A 13,067-nucleotide genomic window follows, 5' to 3' on the forward strand; every position below is an offset into this window, starting at 1 on the left:
CCGAGTTGCTTTCGTCGGTGGCCATTGGAGTAGGTAAGCCAGTAATGACGACGGAGCATGGAATCGTATGTCGGTTAATACACCCGGCAAACAGACCAACTCAAAACAAAACAGCTCCACTTTCATTTTCAGTCGAGTAGACTCATATTACCAACTCCCGTATTCTACTTGATACAGTCAGCTCTCCATAACTCCAATTCGAGATTCAGGATATCGGGTTATAGAGTCATAGTAAATGTTGGGTCTCATGGCTACTTGGATAGCCCTTTGAACCGCAGTTGTACTGATTTTGTGTTCTATAACACAAAATCTCTTTCACTGATGGACCCTCTAACATCAAGTTATTGAGAGTTGACTGTACTAGTTATTTGACTGGCCTAGTTGGTAGATCGCAGTAGCCCAGTATCTGTGAACTTTATTGTTCTGAACACGATCAGCGGCGATTGATATCCAATGTGTCGTCCCTCACGTTGACTGTTTGTATGGTCTGGTAGCTCAGTTGTGATGTAATAAATTTATCAAAACAAAACAAAAAACGGTCATCAGCTCTCTGTCACACATAGCTTTCGTCATTTCGCCATAAACGCATTGGGTCAGTTTTCTGTTTCATGAGCTCAGCTCAACGTGTGTAGGCAACATCAACAACATGTCTCTGCTCTTGGAAACGCTACCATCTAGTCTAGGGCTTTTGGAGGTTTCGTTCAACGACACAGCAAGCGACGTACCTTACTGACCAACTACGATGCGTGATGATGAAGCTCTGGTTGGTTGATTAGATCACCGACAAATAAACTCAACACAAAGATATTTTCGTCTTATTTACAAAGAATGATATTCCTATAATCTTTGGAGGCAATCTGTAGCTGTGTTGATGACTGCTTTAATGTACATCAATATTTTAAAAATGTTAAATTTACAGCGTGAACAACGCTCGTTAACCCTTGTGGTGACATCAGCGGCTGTAAACCAAACCCTTGTTGAAGGTCGATTCCCAGATGGATCGAGATCTTTGAAGTGGTTTTCTTTGGCTCACTTTGACATAAAAATATCGTCACGTTATACGAATGCAAAATACTGTTTCGAACAAAACGTCCAGTTGTCTATGATTTTAATATGTCCACATCGTTTGTGCAGGCAGCTGTGAAGCGATGTAGCGTCATATCGCGCCGATTCCCTGCATTTCCATCACTGATGATCATCAAATCTATCTGCGTGCGTTACATCGGGTACGCCGTGCTATAGTTGATGATTGGCATGAGTGATTCAACACTATTTTAGCAAGCATAGAGTGCATTAACACATTTGAAGCCAAATGACTGTATTGGTTTGTAGATAGCATGAAAGACTTGGTTGCTCTTTACTGTTGATATCGGAACTAGAGCAAAGCATATTTTTAACTTGTTGTCAGTGCACATACTCTCGTGCTGTGTGTACATAAGTTCTCTCTGTAGACGGAAGTTTTAATAGCAATAAAACAATGCATCCAAGTCCTACAAAAATAGTACTTTTCCGAGTTCCTTTTATACTTGTTGATTTACATAGATGCTCGTTATGTTCGATCCTTATTAGGACTCACGCCTTTGATTTCTGGTTGGATTAAAAATTCGTTTCCGGATCTGATACTTCTTGGACACCGTCTTGGAAAAAATATTCTTATTTGATCGTTTCTCTAACTATATCTGTTATCGAATACGAGATTTCCCCCGAGAATAAAATGGCATTGATGCTAATATGCATCCAAATTAGGTTGCTCATTATGCAATTTTCGATGCTTTAGACCAGTTTTCCGAGCAGCAAATTAAAGCAATTTCTTAGCCAAGCTCTTCGATTTAAGTAAGGAAAAAAAGGGTTCCACCAATCGAGGTCAGTATTTTCGAATATGCTGAGTTTAGGCGTGGGACTTTGAACTACATTAAGCGAATCAAGGTTTTCTACCGAACTACAAGGAAAGAAGAAAAAACAAGCCTGAAGGTAGTTGCCAGAACCACATTCAGTGCCATAGGCGCCAACAGTGGGCCATGAGTACCAAATATTGCCACTTTAATGCCAAATTCATGAGTTTTGAAAGTTCTTTTCACGCTAAGGTCCTCTGCCCTTTGAAAAAAGTAATCAAAAAGTTTAGTTGTGTGCAAGCTCCTGGGGTTTTCGAATGCCGAGTGCTAAGGACGATCTTCGGCGGCGAACCCAGTATCCTGAAGGTAGCTAAAGCTGGAATGATACGCTGTTTAGGGCATGTTGCAAGAATGCCGGAAAACAGCCCTGTAAAGATGGTGTTCGCTACGAATCCAGTCGGAACAAGAAGTCGTGGGGCGCAGCGAGCTAGGTGGATTGACCAGGTGCACCAGAACCTGGAGATCGTGGATCGCAGTCGAGGATGGAGAAAAGCGGCTATGGACCGAATGAATTGGCAAGGTTTTATCAAGCTAATTGATATAAAACCAAATAAATAAACAACCTCAGAATTGAAAGATAGCCGCCAAAATGTCCGACTTGTGCCCCTACTCACGTTTTCAAAGGCACTAAACCAGAAAAATAGTTGGCAAACTTTTCTGACCTTATTTCAAGCTTTCTGCTAGTTCCCAACATAAAAAAACGCACTGTTATTAGATGCTGTCTTCGTGGAATTTATGCCATTGAAGTTTTAGTGCAATCTTAGAAGTTGATTTCAATCTGTTTCACCTTAAAGCGCTTCACGCAAATGAGTTGTGTAAGCATTTTACTTCTCACTTGTAACAGTTCACTTTTAAATCATCCATGCAGAATCCATAATACTCCTTGGATCAAATGCTGACAAAATCTTTTGATAAATGTATGAATGTACTACAAGAGATACCTATCCATGGACGAATTTATTGAGAAAACCTGACAAAATCCTCGAGGTACTTCTAATACACTTCGTGATAAAACCATATAAAAATTTTTGGAGCAATTCCTGGAAAAATCTGCATACGCAGAGTTTTTGAAGGAATTTCAGTGGAAATGGTTAGAAGGATAACTGTAAAATTTAGCACTACTGAAGGACTTTTAAACCATTCATATTTGAAGGGTGAAATCTATGCTTATATTTAAAAAGAATAAAATATCCTGTGGAACACGAGGCTTCTTTTATCCACCATAGGCGTATTTTGGAAAGTTTTGGAAAAATACACCAGGTACAACAAATTTCTTTTAACTAGGTATGACTTGAACAGACGTGTGAAACTAAATATTTTGCAAACGTAGTTTCCTACTTTGTAAATGTTAGTCTAGAAACATATTTCATTTTTTCTACTTTGATTCCCGTTTTATCTTGCAAAACACCCCTAAGGCCCCACCGTCGTAAGCTCTTGTGATGCTCTCTTAGCACCTCTCTCCACCGTGGTCGCTTTCACTCTGGTCGACGTGAGAAGTCAAGGCCTGCAAGCTCTCGGCACGCATCGGGCTCTATCCGTTACTCCGAAGGACAACGCGGGAAGTGAAACTACCACCAAACACAGAATCCTCCAAGCTCTTAGTCTCAGCAACCCAACCCACCGATTATCGCCCCTTGCAACCTCCTTTTTTCCTGCCGTCGGGTCATCCCTGCATTTGGTGGGCCCATCTTCCGGGCCTGCCATCTGTAGAGCTCTGTCTTGTTCGTGCACCGAGAGCAATACCGAAATACCATCCTATTCCTGTTCAACTGCCATAGGATCTCCTCCGCTCATTATCAATTCACCCCCAGGATCTACCGCTGGTAGTAACTTGGTCCATCCGTGCACAAACACCACTCGCAATCAAACTCCAAGCAGAAGTCACCCTACTCCAGCTTTACCGGAACCAGCTAGATTTTGCCTGTACATGAACGGGTTCTTTAACAATCTTGCGGACTTGAGATTCTCACAAGCAGCTACCCCCCCTTGGATCCAGAAACATAAATGCCCATTACTCAAAGACGGCTGCACCAAATTGCTTCATTTTTTCACAGCGTACTCGCATTAATATATCATTTCGAGCAGTCAATATTCGAATACGATAAAAAATTTGTAGCCTGAGATATTTACGTGGGTTATGGCTACGCGTCAGTCCCCCAAGGAATTTTGGAATATCTCCGGATCCAGATGACCAATTACCAATATCGATACATATTCGTAAACTAAAAGAGTTTTTTGAGAACTTGTAAAAAAATGGTGCAAAAATATCGAAAAACTTTCCCGGTGAATATCCTGGGATTTGTATACACACAAACACGTCAAAACCCTTAACGAACAAAACGGAGGAAGAATCATTCAAATCCGTTGACTCGTTCGTAAGCCATTTCGTCACATACAAACACCATTCCATTTTTATTTATATAGATGTACAATTCACGTGATCGTAACCCACTAGCTGTTGTAGTCCCATGGTACGCATGTTCTGTAACAGTTTTAAACTTGTCGGTCCATTTGTTCGCTCTGAACGTTAGGCACATAAAAAGTGGATCCTTATTGTACCCCCAGCTTTATGCTGCGTTGATTTGTGGCTTTTTGTCAATAAGAGTTTTAACTAAATCTCACTCGACGTAATAACTATGTGTCCCTAGGCTAGTAACAACATTTTTTGTATTTTTTATTTTTTTTTTTTGAAGGGCTCTTCAGGCTTATCCTGACTGGATGCCGCAGTGGCATGTGCACTAGCCTGGGACACAGTTATATGAAAAATTTAGATTCTCGCTCCAGTTCACTTTTTGGATTGCATTTAGCTCGCATAACATCTGTGCAAAATTTCAGCTCGATCTATATTTTAGCGCCAGCCGTTCAAAGTTTGTATGGGATTAACTATAGAAAAACTTACTTTTGCAAAGAAAAATCGCCAGGGGTCGCCTATTGTCCTCTATAAAAATTCTGAACATAAATCTCGATAGGTATTTTTACGATGAACATTTCCGAAGACCGCAAAGTAATTCGATGCTTGTGAAAAAAGTTATTAAGCAAAGACTATTCGGAAACTTTGCCCGATTTTGTTATTATTGTTATTCCTTTACGTGTTAATCAACATCGCCTCGTCAATAGGTTTTCATTGAATAACTTTTTTCACAAGTGTCGGATTGTTTCGCGGTCTTCGGCAATATTCTTCATCGTAAAAATACCTATCGTGTCTGTGTTCAGAATTTTATAGAGGTCAATGGGCGGCCTCTGGCGATTTTTCTTTGCAAAAGTAAGTTTTCCCATAGTAAATCCCATACAAACTTTGAACGGCTGGCGCTAAAATATAGTTTCACCGATCGAGTTAAAATTTTGCACAGTTGTTATGGGACCTAAATGCAATCCAAAAAGTGGACTGGAGCGAGAATCTAAATTTTGTCCCACACAAATGTGCACAGCACCTCGAGGCTGCATTACCGGAAGAGGGTGAGCTGGATGAAGCCCCTCTTGAGGACTGCTGGAGAACAGTGAAGGAAGCCATCAACAATGCAGCTGAGAGCAACGTCGAATACGTGGGCGGACAGAACGTGGAGCGTGATAGACGGAAACGGCAACAGCAGACCCGCCTCTTTCGGGAGAAAAAACGCCGCCTGGAGGAGACGGAGTGTGGAACAGCTGTGCCGGTCTCAAGAAACACGCAAGTTCTATCAGAAGCTCAACGCATCCCGCAAGGGCTTCGTGCCGTGAACCGAGATGTGCAGGGATAATTATGGGAGCATTTTGACGGACGAGCGTGAGGTGATCGAAAGGTAGAAGCAGCACTTTGACGAACATCTGAATGGCGCTGAGAGCACAGGCAATGAAGGTCAGGACAACGGAGGAAATGCCTTCGTCAGCACTGCGGAGGATGGAAACCAACCAGCCCCCACTTTGAGGGAGGTTAAGGATGCCATTCACCAGGTCAAGAACAATAAAGCTGCTGGTGAGGATGGTATCGGAGCTGAACTCATTAAGATGGGCCCGGAGAGGCTGGCCAGTTGTCTGCACCAGCTGATAGGCACAATCTGGGAAACAGAACAGCTACCGGAGGAGTGGAAGGAAGGGGTGATATGCCCCATCTACTAGAAAGGCGATAAGTTAGATTGTGAGAACTTTTGAGCGATCACCATTCTAAATGCGGCCTACAAAGTATTATCCCAGATCATCTTCCGTCGTCTGTCACCTATAGTAAGCGAGTTTGTGGGAAGTTATCATACCGGCTTCATTGACGGCCGATCGACAACAGACAAGATCTTTACTGTACGGCAAATCCTCCAAAAATGTCGTGAATACCAAGACCCAACGCATCACCTTTTCATCGATTTCAAGGCTACGATAGTATCGATCGCAAAGAGGTATGGAAAATCATGGACGGGAACAGATTTGCTGGGAAGCTCACGAGAATGATAAGAGCGACGATGGAAGGTGTGCAAAATTGTGTGAAGGATTCTGGCGAACATTCCAGTTCATTTCGATCCCGCCGAGGACTACGACAAGGTGATGGACTTTCGTGACTGTTGTTCAATATTGCGCTGGAAGGTGTTATACGGAGAGCCGGGGTACGATTTTAACGAGATCCAGTCAATTTGTTTGCTTCGCGGATGATATGGACATTGTAGGCCGAACATTTGAAAAGGTGGCAGACCAAACTGAAACGAGAGGCAGCAAAAGTTGGACTGGTAGTGAATGCGACCAAGACAAAGTACATGCTAGATGGTGGGGCCGAGCGTGACAGGGTTCGCCTAGGTAGCAGTGGTGCAATAGACGGGGATACGTTCGAGGTGGTCTACGAGTTCGTCTACCTTGGATCCTTGCTGACTATGGCCTCCACCAGAAGCTGCTGTCAAAAAAGATTCACGCCCGCACCAAATGTGTCATGTAGAAAACGCTCATAAGGCCCGTAGTCCTCTACGGGCATGAAACGTGGACGATGCTCGATGAAGACCTGCAAGCACTTGGAGTCTTCGAACGTCGGGTGCTTAGGACGATCTTTGGCGGTGTGCAGGAAAACGGTGTGTGGCGGCGAAGGATGAACCACGAGCTCGCCCAACTCTACGGCGAACGCAGTATCCAGAAAGTGGCCAAAGCTGGTAGGATACGATGAACAGAGCATGTTGCAAGAATGCCGGACAGCAACCCTGCAAAGATGGTGTACTAGCAATCAGGGCAAATACCTAAAATTGGAGAATTTATCGGTAGCCTATCGCAAATGGACCAAAAAACCGAACGTTGGGCTAAGTTACGTCCTCACTGGGACAGAGCCTGCTTCTCAGCTTAGTTTTCTTATGAGCACTTCCACAGTTATTGACTGAGAATGTTCTATACCAAAGTTGCCATTTGTTCAAATCTAACGGCTCAGTCTTCTTACGGCAGCATATTTGTTGATGTTTGCACGAATGATAAGTGATTGTTCCGAAATATTGAAAACTATTGTATAATGTCTGTAAAAATGTGCTTTAGGTTGAGTTGGTCAAAGCAACTGCTTTTATTTTTATTCCACATACTGTATTGTATGATATACTTCTTTCCTAATAGCCAGACTTCCCCTCTTCCCGTGACGGGAATTGTGTGACAAATGTTTTGTGCGATTCACTGAATTTTTCTTCAATACATTCAGTACCCATAAACGGTAAGAGCAAGGAAGTGCTTCTTGTTTAAGATGTATGTGTAGTGGCACAGCGTCGAAAAAAGCCTGTCGTAGAGAACGCACCAGACATTGCCCTCAAGCACATGGAAATGGCCCAATTTTTATTGGATTGTTCTCACTTCGCCCTTTTGTCACCACTTAAGACATCCATATGCCAATATTCATCGAACAACTGTTGTGTAAATCCATTTGATATACTTGGGTTTGAGGCCCCAGGTTTTACCAAAGGTTCGCCGGCATTGACCGAAGGCCATGCAAGCTTTTTTCACTCTGAAATCAATGTGAGGTGTCCATGAAAGTTTGGAATCTAGAATGACTCCGACATACTTTACTTGATCAGTCACATTAATCTCAGTGCCAAAAAGACGTAAAGGTCGAATTCCACCGCGGTTTCGTCTTTCCGTAAAAAGAACAATAGATGTTTTATTCGGGTTAATCGAATGGCCAGTGTTGACCAGACTCATTTCCCCGAAATTCGAATTGTGAAGCCACGAACTGTTATAACTGTGCGTTGTATTCCTGAGATGGAGGGGGAGGTGGTTGGGCTTGAGTGATGCACATGGGATCCGACAGTTTAGATCTCGGTGGGCCGCAATTCAAGTTTCGGTGAAATGATTCGCACTCACTCACTCACTCATTTCATTTCACCGAAACTTGAATTGTGGCTCTCTGGGATTAAAATTGATCGATTTTGTGTGCAGTACTCAAGCTTAACCATCTGCTTTTCTATCTTAGAAGGATAGAGTATGGTTGTAGTAGTTCGTGGCTTCGTAGTTCGGAAATTTTTTCAGCACGAGTTGTACATTTATCCAACGAGGCTCGCCGAGTTGGATAAATACAACGAGTGCTGAAAAAATCGAGTTTTGCAACGAGTTGCATACAACATTTTTTGCTATTTCGAAAAACGCCGTTTCAGCTGGATGAACTCTAGAAGCACAAACAAACATTTCAAGAGAACCCCCATGGACATACAGCCATGCGTAGTTTGAATTCAGTGTTTTTGAATCACGTAGGCTGTGATAAGTACCCATGAATGTCACAAATTTTCACGCTCCCATCTGCATGCATCTGCATATTCCCTATTGGAGGAAAGCACAAACAGGCGCTGACTACAAATACTCGCCAGCCTGTATCAGAACCAGCTTGCACAAGGGATATAGACTCGAGTGAAGTGACTCGACGTGTAAACCAAAAAGGAAAGTCACATCATTCTGGTCGAGCATTGTTACCTCGCTATACGACACCGACAATTCTCACCTCACACCAGTCGTAGATAAAAACCCACGGTGGACAAAATTAAGAAGGTGATATATTCCGAAAACTGACAGCTACTTGACGACGTCATTCCTATCCACCTCGAACAAATTTGCGAAAAAAATGATCTAGTGGTCCGGAAGATATATGGTACGATAGGAGTGACGTCACATGTTTACAATCAAACTTGATATTTACATCAGTAAAGAGCCTGCCTTGTTAATTTTTATGCCGTGATAAAAACCCAAGAATCAGATGCAATTGTGCTTATTTTGTGTGGCATGTAAAGCGAGACGAGTCGGTGAGGTATCGACTCGCTCCCATTTGAATAACATTAGTCGCCTAACGTCACCCGAGATGAGAACGACTCGTCTTGACTCACACGCCACGCAGAATAAGCACACGTGGCATGCAGAGACGGGGTTATTCGGTTGACGCCTATCAAAATAGCACTGAAAAGTGCTACTTTTCAGCACTGAAAAGAGTACAGAAAAGTAGCACTTTTCAGCACTGTTTTTTCGGTAGGAAAAGTATGCCTTTTTGTTGATCAACTTCTCAATGAAAAGTTGATTGATTTGCAACGGAATTGCAAAAATGTTATTTTCGGGGAAATGAGTCTGAACAACACTGCGAATGGCCATATTGTCGACACCTCCTCTCGACTACCTGAAGAGCACTTTGAATCAGGTCGAATAGGGTGCTTATGCACATTCCAACTACCAAAACTAGATAGTCGTCGGCAAATCCATAAGTTTGTAAACCGCTATTATTGAGTTGCCTCAATAGCGAATCTGCTACGAATCTGCTACGAGGGGCATCCGCAAACACTCAATTTTTGAATCGCTGCTTGACGCAATGTCGAGAAGAAATGTCGGTTTTTGAGCATCGAAAGACACGTTATCAAAGGCACCCTCTATATCCAAGAAAACAGCCAAGCAGGATTGCTTCTGAGCGAATGCTTTCTCGATATCGTATGCAGCTTTGTGTAAAAGAGTCATAGTGGACTTTCCAGATTGGTAAGCATGTTGATTCACAAAATTAACATCACAGATGTGATGATCGATAATGCGTTCCAGACATTTCAGAAGAAAAGAGGTCAGACTGATTGGTCTAAAACTCTTCGCTTCTTCATATGACGCACGTCCTCCTTTCGGGATAAACTTTACAGTAATATCACGCCAGGATCTGGGAATGTACCCGGTAGCAAAACTGCTTACAAGTAGCTTTTTCAAAAGATGTTTGATGAACTCAAATCCCTTCTGGAGCAGAACAGGATAAATTCCATCTGCTCCTGGAGATTTGAAAGGAGCAAAACTATTGAGTGCCCATTGAATCGATTCAGTAGTAACGATACTGCGAGCCGAGGCCAGAGACTCGTAGCTACATGAAAAGACATTTGGTTCATCCGTAAATGCTATGTCCACACAACCGGGGAAGTGTGTATTGAATAAACATTCTGAAACTTCTAAATCAGAAGAAGTAAAATCACCATTAGGTAAGCGAATTTCGTTCACTTGGAAATCCTTAGATTTTGCAAGGATTTTGTTCAGCCGACTGACTTCACTCCAACTGGAAACATTTGCACAAAGGTTTTTCCAGCCGGATAGTTCAGCAGAACGAAGAGCCTTCTTTGTAAGCTTTGCGGGCCAACTTGAACGACTCTGATCCAGCTGAACGGCGTCTGTTCCAGCTCCTTCTACATTGTTTCCTGAGCCTAGTCAGATCGGAATTCCACCATGAGGTCACTCTTGTAGTCTTCACAGACCGCAGAGGACATGCCTCTTCAAAAACTTCCATAATGTAGGATGTTGTAGTATCAACGGAATCATCCAAATCACTTAGATTTTCAATGGACGGAGAATATCCATGAAATTTGGTTGCATAGATAGAAGTTCCCTTTACGAAAGCAAGGTTCTTAAACTAGCGCCATTTGGGCTGTACCATTTTGCATGAGTTCTTCTTCTTCTTCTTGGCATTACGTCCTCACTGGGACAGAGCCTGCTTCTCAGCTTAGTGTTCTTATGAGCACTTCTACAGTTATTAACTGAGAGCTTTCTTTGCCTAAGTTGCCATTTTCGGATTCGAATGGCAGGTACGATTATACTCTATGCCCAGGGAAGTCAAGAAAATTTCCTTTACGAAAAGATCCTGGACCGACCGGGATTCGAACCCAGACACCTTCAGCATGGCTTTGCTTTGTAGCCGCGGACTCTAACCAGTCGGCTAAGGAAGGCCCACAATTTTGCATGGGTCTGCAACATCGTTGCTGTTCTTTTATGCTGAAGATTGATCTCAACTATCCTAACCGTAGCCACTATCCAAACTAGGCAGGATTAAGCTTTTTGCAATCTCAGCACGACAAAGACCAGCAGCGAAAAAACCAGATCGGAATCTATTGAAAGTCGTCAAAGGCGATAAAGCACAGAATTCACTGTTTAAAACGCATAATGCGAATCCATATAGCGAGTTCGCCAAACTCCATTACAAGTACAATTAATACAATTGTAATTAATGCTGCATTCATTGAGGTAATGATATCCTTCGTGACATTATAGCTTTATACTCTTAAGGCTTATGATATTGTTGAATAATATCAATAATTATTTCAACAAATAATGGCTTTTGATCAAATGTATGCTATTGCATTATTGTAGTTACTTGGGATTGTTCTCGTGTCCTTTAAAATGTATTTGTTTTGTTCAATACATCTTGTGACGTTTTTCACTTACATCATGTTCAGTCATAGTTTGAATCATGTCCACTGTAACTTTCATTATTTTTTAGAGTGTACATACTCATTATTAAAGTTACCCAAACACTTAAAACCGACTTGTATGACAAATTATAGGTTCATTAAAAAAAAACGTTGTGGAATCTTTCAACTGTTACCGGTAACTCAGATTTCAGTAGTAAATTTAAATTTATGAAATGAACTCCTTTAAGAAATAAAAGTTTCTTCCAGAAAACTATGCCGTTTTTCGGAATATGTCCAAAGTTTTTGTAAAGTTTGTTATACGACATTTGGAAAAACAATCAACATAACCATATACAAATAAGCGTGAACGGGCAATAAGTAGTACATAAATATACTTGAAATTTATCCACCATCCAACGCGGAAGTTAGTTGAAATCGGAAATCAATAAACTCATAGAAGAAACCTCTAATAGAGTGTTGGTTGACAGCGGTCACTAACAACAACAAAAATTCAAGGTCTTCGTTTCGAATGCTCAACACATTCCAACAATTAACGAGTGCAATATTTGCACACGAATTTTAAACCCATTCATTCAACTGTGACGCCTTCGCCGTGGTTGTACATAATGCCATCCGCTTCCCAAAAATGGCAATACTTAACCCCCTCGAACATGTTTCTTCGAACGACACTCCAAGAATAACGCCTACTCACATCCACTGTATAAAGTGACAAATGTAAAAAACAAACCTGAGGTGTTGAACTTGAGCGCTGTAAATTTATGCCGTCAGAAGTCACTATTTTCCTCCACTATGACACTCGTACAATGTTGCTTCTTCGTCTATGATATGTAATAAGGGATGATATGTGGACCTTAACCACAAATTTCGACGTTGCTGGTAACTGAAATCTGTAAATTGGTCCAATATTTTTCCCAGCCTGCCGAGATTCACCAGAAATGAGCACAGAATTAAAGATTTTGTGGGCTTCACCTAAATTCCAACCTTGTCGACACAACACCACCACAAGCTGCGTTTTTTTTATTTTGCCTTTCGTGCTTCGATGTCAACTCTCACTAAAACTCGCGCGCTCTCGCGGGTCTGCACACTTAAGCCATTCGCGTCCGACGATCGCGACCACCAGAACTACACTGAGCGCTAAGCTGGAATGCGCGATGACAGCGCGATCAGGTGAGAGGAGCGTAAAACCTCTACATAAAACAACAAATAAAACTCGTCGCGATCAATGTAGGCTTTGGCGTTGCTGCATACTCGCAAGTATGCTTGACGTTGCCATTGGTAGCATGGAATCTCGCTGTTTTACAGTATTTGTGATAATGGCCGCTCTTCGCTACCAAACGTAGAATTAAACGATAAGTTATGAGAGCTTTCTGCATTTTAAGCTTTTGTGCATCAATGGGGAGCAAAAGCTTCATAGCACATTAATTAAAAAGACTTGAATGCTGGTTAAAATTTGGACTCATTCTTGTGTATCAATCTTAACGTCCCGAAACGGTTTGCACAATACAATACAATTAAACCTTCTACAGTCGAATCTTAATAATTCGGTATC

The 13,067-nt window shown here is 42.0% G+C and overlaps 1 protein-coding gene across 3 annotated transcripts in view; it reads right to left on the bottom strand.

Annotated features, from left to right (window-relative positions):
• The window catches only part of LOC5578143, a 148,725-nt gene extending 136,070 nt beyond the window's left edge, over positions 1–12,655 (bottom strand). Inside the window, exon 1 of one of the 3 annotated variants that reach the window (XM_021849524.1) lies at positions 12,500–12,655. The gene's annotated coding sequence lies outside the window, so the exon portion shown is untranslated. Of the gene's footprint in view, positions 1–12,245 lie in introns of all 3 variants that reach the window. The other 2 variants (XM_021849519.1, XM_001663663.2) reach the window with 2 other exon arrangements.
• Between the last annotated feature and the right edge of the window lie 412 nt (positions 12,656–13,067).

Source organism: Aedes aegypti, chromosome 1, assembly GCF_002204515.2.
Source record: "Aedes aegypti strain LVP_AGWG chromosome 1, AaegL5.0 Primary Assembly, whole genome shotgun sequence".
Taxonomy (NCBI): Eukaryota; Metazoa; Arthropoda; class Insecta; order Diptera; family Culicidae; genus Aedes; species Aedes aegypti.